Consider the following 6,000-nt stretch of genomic DNA (forward strand, 5'->3'; position numbering starts at 1 on the left):
ACTTGGAGTGGCTCCGCGTCCATGGTGTATGCGGCACGCAGAGCCCGACCCGCCACCTGCGCCGTGTGCCGGACATGACTCGGGGCAGGATTTAAGGGGCACGCAGGGGTGACATCATGGGCAGGGCAGTTCTCAACCCATTTCCCGGGCTTATTTTGATTGCCAGTATGCTCCTGGCCCTAAGTGACTTGCCAAAGATCACACAGAAAGTCTGTGGCAGAACTAGGAACTGAACCTATGTAGAATCTGCACTGTACCTTAACTGTAAGACTAGCCTCTCTCTGTTCACCCCTATAATACCATTTGCTTTACTGGACTGATTCCTGATTTCCACGGGTGCCAATGAGAGGGAAAACAAGCCCATTTACAGTGGAATGTACATGAGCCAAAATAGTACATCAGGCTTAGTACCCTTTCTCTCCTCTACTCTCCCCACCACTCACAGATTCCCAGTGCAATAAATGGCTGCAGTGAAGGCAAATATTTAAACACTTATAGCTGCAAACAACACAATAATAGTTGTTTACCTCCAGAGGTAAAGAATAAGACAAAATAAAAAATAAAATAAAACCCAGCAACTTCCCAGTTTACATGCAATGATTACTAAGACCTTAAAAGTGTCACCATGTCCAATTATCTCTAGACCCAATTCACTCCAAATAATAAAGAGGGAGAAGTGTTTGTGGGCGTGTGGGCAGTGGGATGCGGTGTTGATCTCTGTACACACATCTTTCATGAGTATTGGCATGGAAACCAGGAATTCTGAACTGAAGTAAGGCCCCTTGAATTCTAAACGAGATCATCCATACAGTGATTTAACTAACCCACTTTAAATCCATACCTTTTAATTAACATTCCTGAGTGTCTCCATATAGACAAGCCCCGAGTTTGTGCCTTAGGGTGCATCTACACAGCATCCGTAGCCCGAAATAAGCTGCACAATTTGTGCTATACAAATTGCATAGTTTATTTCTAGTGTATTTCAAAATAGCTTATTTTGTCATTTGGTGTTGTCTACACAGTGCCAAATTTCAAAATAACTCGCTAATCCAAAATGCCCCGTAACCCTCGTGGAATGAGGGTTACTGAGACAATGGAATAAGCCGCCTGTTATTTCGAAATCTATTTCGAAATCTATTTCGAAATAACGGGCTGCTTCAATAGACTCAGAATAGCTATTTCAGAATACTTCTGGTATCCCGAAAGTAGTTCCTCAATGCAGACGTACCCATAGTGTGCACAGTTGTGAAAGGGAGATAACAGAAATTCCCTACTGTAAAGGAAATAAATATATGTAAAGATTGTGACATGCTCAGATATTATGGCAAATGTGTTTATATAATTACTTAAGATAAATTCTTCTATTACTCCTTTTACTATAAATATTTTATAATATTGGAGTCACTGTGTGACAATCATTTTGATGTTTTATCACACCAACATGCTGCAATAATCCATTAATAGAAATTAGAGATGGAAATGACCTTTTAGACCATCTAATCCAGTCTGTAGTAGATAGTTTTCAATCCAGTTTTAACTAAAAATAACCCCATGAGAATTACACTCCTGGAGAGATTATGCCACTAATGTAGCTCATAGAGGAAAGAAAACCTAACACTGGCTTTTGGAAAATGCTTCCTGACAATCAGCCTAAAATTTCTTTGCCTAATTTTAATTGTATCCAATTACATTGTTACACATCTGTGCCACCATCATTTTTTCTCCTTTCTTCACATGTACACCTGTCAGAATGACCTGAAAATCCTTTTTGCTAAAGAAAATGCTTTTAAAAATATATACCATGAAAGGTTAAACAGGGGAGCCAGAGTTCAAGTACAGCCGTCAGTAGAGATGGGAAAGTAATACATAAGGTCCAGATTCCTCCTCTTCTTTTTTTAAACACATTGTTGATGCTATACATAAAGATAATTGTATTTTTTTCTCTGAAATGACTGGTGTTCTGGGGTAATGTTTGGTTTAGGAGTCTACACACATTCAATGTAATTTTTTTTCTCTATAAAGCAGCTACTCAAAGAAAAAATTAGCCCAGATGGAACAAATTTACAATATGCTATGAAAGTGTGAGCTGTGTGTCAGACTAATAAATTTTTCATTACATTCCCAAAATACCTTTCTGTATCCTTGTGTCTTATTTACACAATACACTGTGATACCAAGTGGCATACAGATCAACTCATCACATTCATTCACAGTTACAGGGTTATAAAACTTTAGCCAATGGAAAACAAAGATGCTTTTTAAAACAGGTACTTGCATGCATATGGTGTTCCCTGATTGGCTGATATACAACTCTGTTCTCTAGGCAAAATTTAATACAGTTAAATAATTGCATAGGGAACAACAAATATACGTAAGAATGTTAAGGAAATGAAAAGATGTAAATGAACAATTATACTTACTAGATTAGACCACTGTTACAGGATCAACATTACTTGCTTTAAAATACATTTCTAATATTTGTTCTTATATGTGTATGTAGAAAATGCTTCTAGTTTGCCTTAGTCTCTATCTATAAGCAAGAAACAATTATCCTGTGTCAATATTCTATTCCACTGTTATTATCTATTGAGTAATTAAAGCAATGCTAAATTTTGCCCCCAAGCAAGGGCTATTTTATATTGCATTCCCCGTTGATTTTCTGGCCTCTTCATTATGCATGATATGGGTGTGGTAGTATTTAAAAAGAATGAAATCATTCATCAAGTTTTGGTCATTTTGGTTTTACTTTAATAATACCTACAAAAAAATGTCTAGGGGAATTAAGTTAAAACTCAGGATTCTTGGGCTGCTGGTTCACAGAAAGGATTATTAAGTGTTGCATAAATGAGGGGACTGTGGGTGAGCAGCTCTTTTTGTAGATCTCTACAGAAGCACATGGCAAAACTCCAATTTACATCAGTGTGGCAAAGATTTCACCCATGGCGTTTGTGGCCTAAATTTTCAAAAGGAACAGGAAAGAAGAGCTCTTTGTAAGACTGTCTCCTTCAGCAACAGAAGCTGGTCCAGTAAAATATATTACCTCACCTGCCTTGTCTTTTTAGCATTTCTGATGTTGGAGGGACTACTAGATGTATTAAATGACGCATGCACATAACAGTTAGAGTGGTAAGGGCTACAGGTCCTCAACCAGAGTGTCTTGAATTTAATAAGTGTAAACTATTATTGTAATTTACACGGACATTTCCCCAGTTCTCTTCTGTTTTGTCAGTCTCAGAAGATTGTGGACAATCCTATTATGTGCACTGCCTCTCAATCTAATAATCCATCTCCATCACATGGCCTTCAGATCATAGTGTACTTCGTCTACTGTACTAAGTTGGACTTTTAATTTTTTGAAGAAAAAAAATTCAGTTAGGCGCCAATCTTTGTACAACTTTATTTCATTTGGAGAATAAATGGATAATTATTTTCGTTGAGAACCAAATTCCAGCAGTAGATAATTTCTAGAAATGTCTCAAGTGGCTCAACATAAAAGTTATGCTCAATCTGAGGGTTTGTTAACTATATCTACATCCAGTCAGCTACCGATCTGTAAACAAAAGGCATTTAAAATATTCTCTGAAGAGTATGATATTGAGTAAGTCTACTCCTATGTCATCATGGCCCTACTCCAACAAAGGATTAAAGTACAGGTTGTCTTTAAGCATGTGAGCATCAAAATCAGTGGAGTGACTGATGTGGTTAAAATTAAGCATATATTTCAGTGATTTTCTGGAACAAGGCCCATTGCCTGTCATATGTGCTTTTTGTGTCAATAAAATATTTTAGAGTGTGCTAGGGGAGAACCTTGATGTTATGTAAATATAACCTTTTTAAAGAGAAAATAAATCCCTGCATTTTACAAATGCCTTTCAACCATTTAACTTTGCTAGTGCCACGAGTTTTAAAATATCATCTTCTTGGTCACATTTGGATTTGTTTATGTTCAATTACTCATAAAAATAGTTTGATTTGTATTAATATTCACAGGAAACTTAAGATTCCAAATCATGTTTTCACAATCTGATGTGGGTCTGACAAAGTGTCTTTCAATACTCCTGTTACTCCCTTATAATGGTGTAAACTGACCTTAATTTACTGTTTGGAATGTCACAAGCCTTCCCTTTTAAATGTACTTCTATACAACTCTTAATACTTAACATTGTTATTAGATTTCTAAATGTGTACAGTAACATCTATCCAGGCATGTATCTGGTACCGGCTAACACACATTTATTTGCTCCAAATGATTAACAGGCCGCACTTGATCCACCAGGCCAAAAACTCAGGAGAGATGAATATTAACAAATTTAGTCACTCTCAGATAGAGGAAGGAAAATGAATTCCAGAATTGAAGGCTCAAGAGTCCATGGGGATTAGCTGCCAATCTAGAAACAATGAGATTAATGCTCATTGAAATCCATGGAAAAGCTCCTATTGACATTTACAGTGCAGGATCCCTAAGCAACGAACATGCCTGCTAAAATCACCTGATGTGTCGTGTCTCATTGGAGGAGGCAATTTCTCTGCTGGTCAAGACATTTAGGGCTGTGTAGGATCAGTGTAGAAGAAGTATATATATCAGATAACTGACAGTACCAAGGAGATGCCAGATAACAGTACCAAGGAGATAAGCAGAAGACAAAGCGTCCACATAGTGTTCAAGTACAGCTTAGTGAGGATCACATTTCAGTAGTCCAATCAAGAAGTCACAGGATTACTGAGGTACAATCAGGTCTACAGCTGAGAGAAAAGGCAGAAAATATTTAACCAGGTAATGATGAGGTAGGGGAGAAGTGCTTTGTGTCACTATGCTACTTGTAACTACAGCAGGAGTGGATCCAAAATGATCCCCAATTTATGAACCAGACATATTGTCTCATTAATGGTGGAAATCCCCTTCTAAGTAACAGACTTCCTCTTCAAAGCCTTCCCCCTCCCCTTTAGCTGGGTTAAATTGCAGACAGCCTGCCAGTATGAAGTGCCAATTTCAGCCAGGTAGCAGTAAAGCAAAGATATCACGCTATCTGACGACCGTGAAGCATGTAATTCATCTACATATTGTATAGCACCATATGCTAACTCATCTCATTATTGCTCCCTCTGGCTCTCACAGGAATACAGGAGGGTCGATAAGATAAGCTTGCAGAACCCCCACTTGGGAGGAAGGATCATCCAGAAGGTAAGATACTGGACAGTGAATCAAGACATCTTGTTTCAGTTCCTAAGTCTATCACAGATTCCTTCTATCATTTGAGTAAGTACTTTAATCTCTCTGTTCTTCGACTTCCCCATCTGGAAAATAGGGATTGTAATCCTTTTCCTTGCCATTTGTTTGGGCTATTTAAATTGCAAATGGACTAAACCAATTAGCTGGCAAAGGGACCTTATTATGTGTTAATGTAGTGTCTACAGAAATGGAGCCCTGATCTCAGTTGTGGCTTTCAGGTACTACTGGAACAATGTTGTTGTTATTATTATTATTATTAATAATAATAATAATAATAATTAATTAGCCCAAAACTGCTGGGGAAACATGACAGAAAACAAAATACAACCTTGACAAATGCAAAGTCATGCACATTAGAAGGGATCATTTGGCCTGCTCATGCCCCATCTAAATTAGTTTAAACAACTCGGAAAAATGGCATCCTTGTGGCCAGCACAGGGAAGGCCTCTTCTCAGTGTGCAGCAACAATCAAAAAAGGAAAAAAAAAAAAGTACAAAAGAATGACATTAAGACTAATACAGATTGAACCTCTCTAGTCAGGCATTCTTTGGTCTGGCAACATCCGTGGTCTGGCATGATTTTAGTTAGCCAGATGTCCACTTATCACGGGTGTGGTCAAATTTCACATGATCCCATAAAGTTTGTTAACAGACACCAGTCCTGGCTTTCAATGTTCTGTGCTGTTATTTAGCTCTAATTTTATCTCTAAATGTTTTGTAAGAGCCCAGTAAGCAGTGGGAGTGTTGATAATGTTGCAAGACAATATTGTC

Source organism: Pelodiscus sinensis, chromosome 8, assembly GCF_049634645.1.
Source record: "Pelodiscus sinensis isolate JC-2024 chromosome 8, ASM4963464v1, whole genome shotgun sequence".
Classification (NCBI taxonomy): domain Eukaryota; kingdom Metazoa; phylum Chordata; order Testudines; family Trionychidae; genus Pelodiscus; species Pelodiscus sinensis.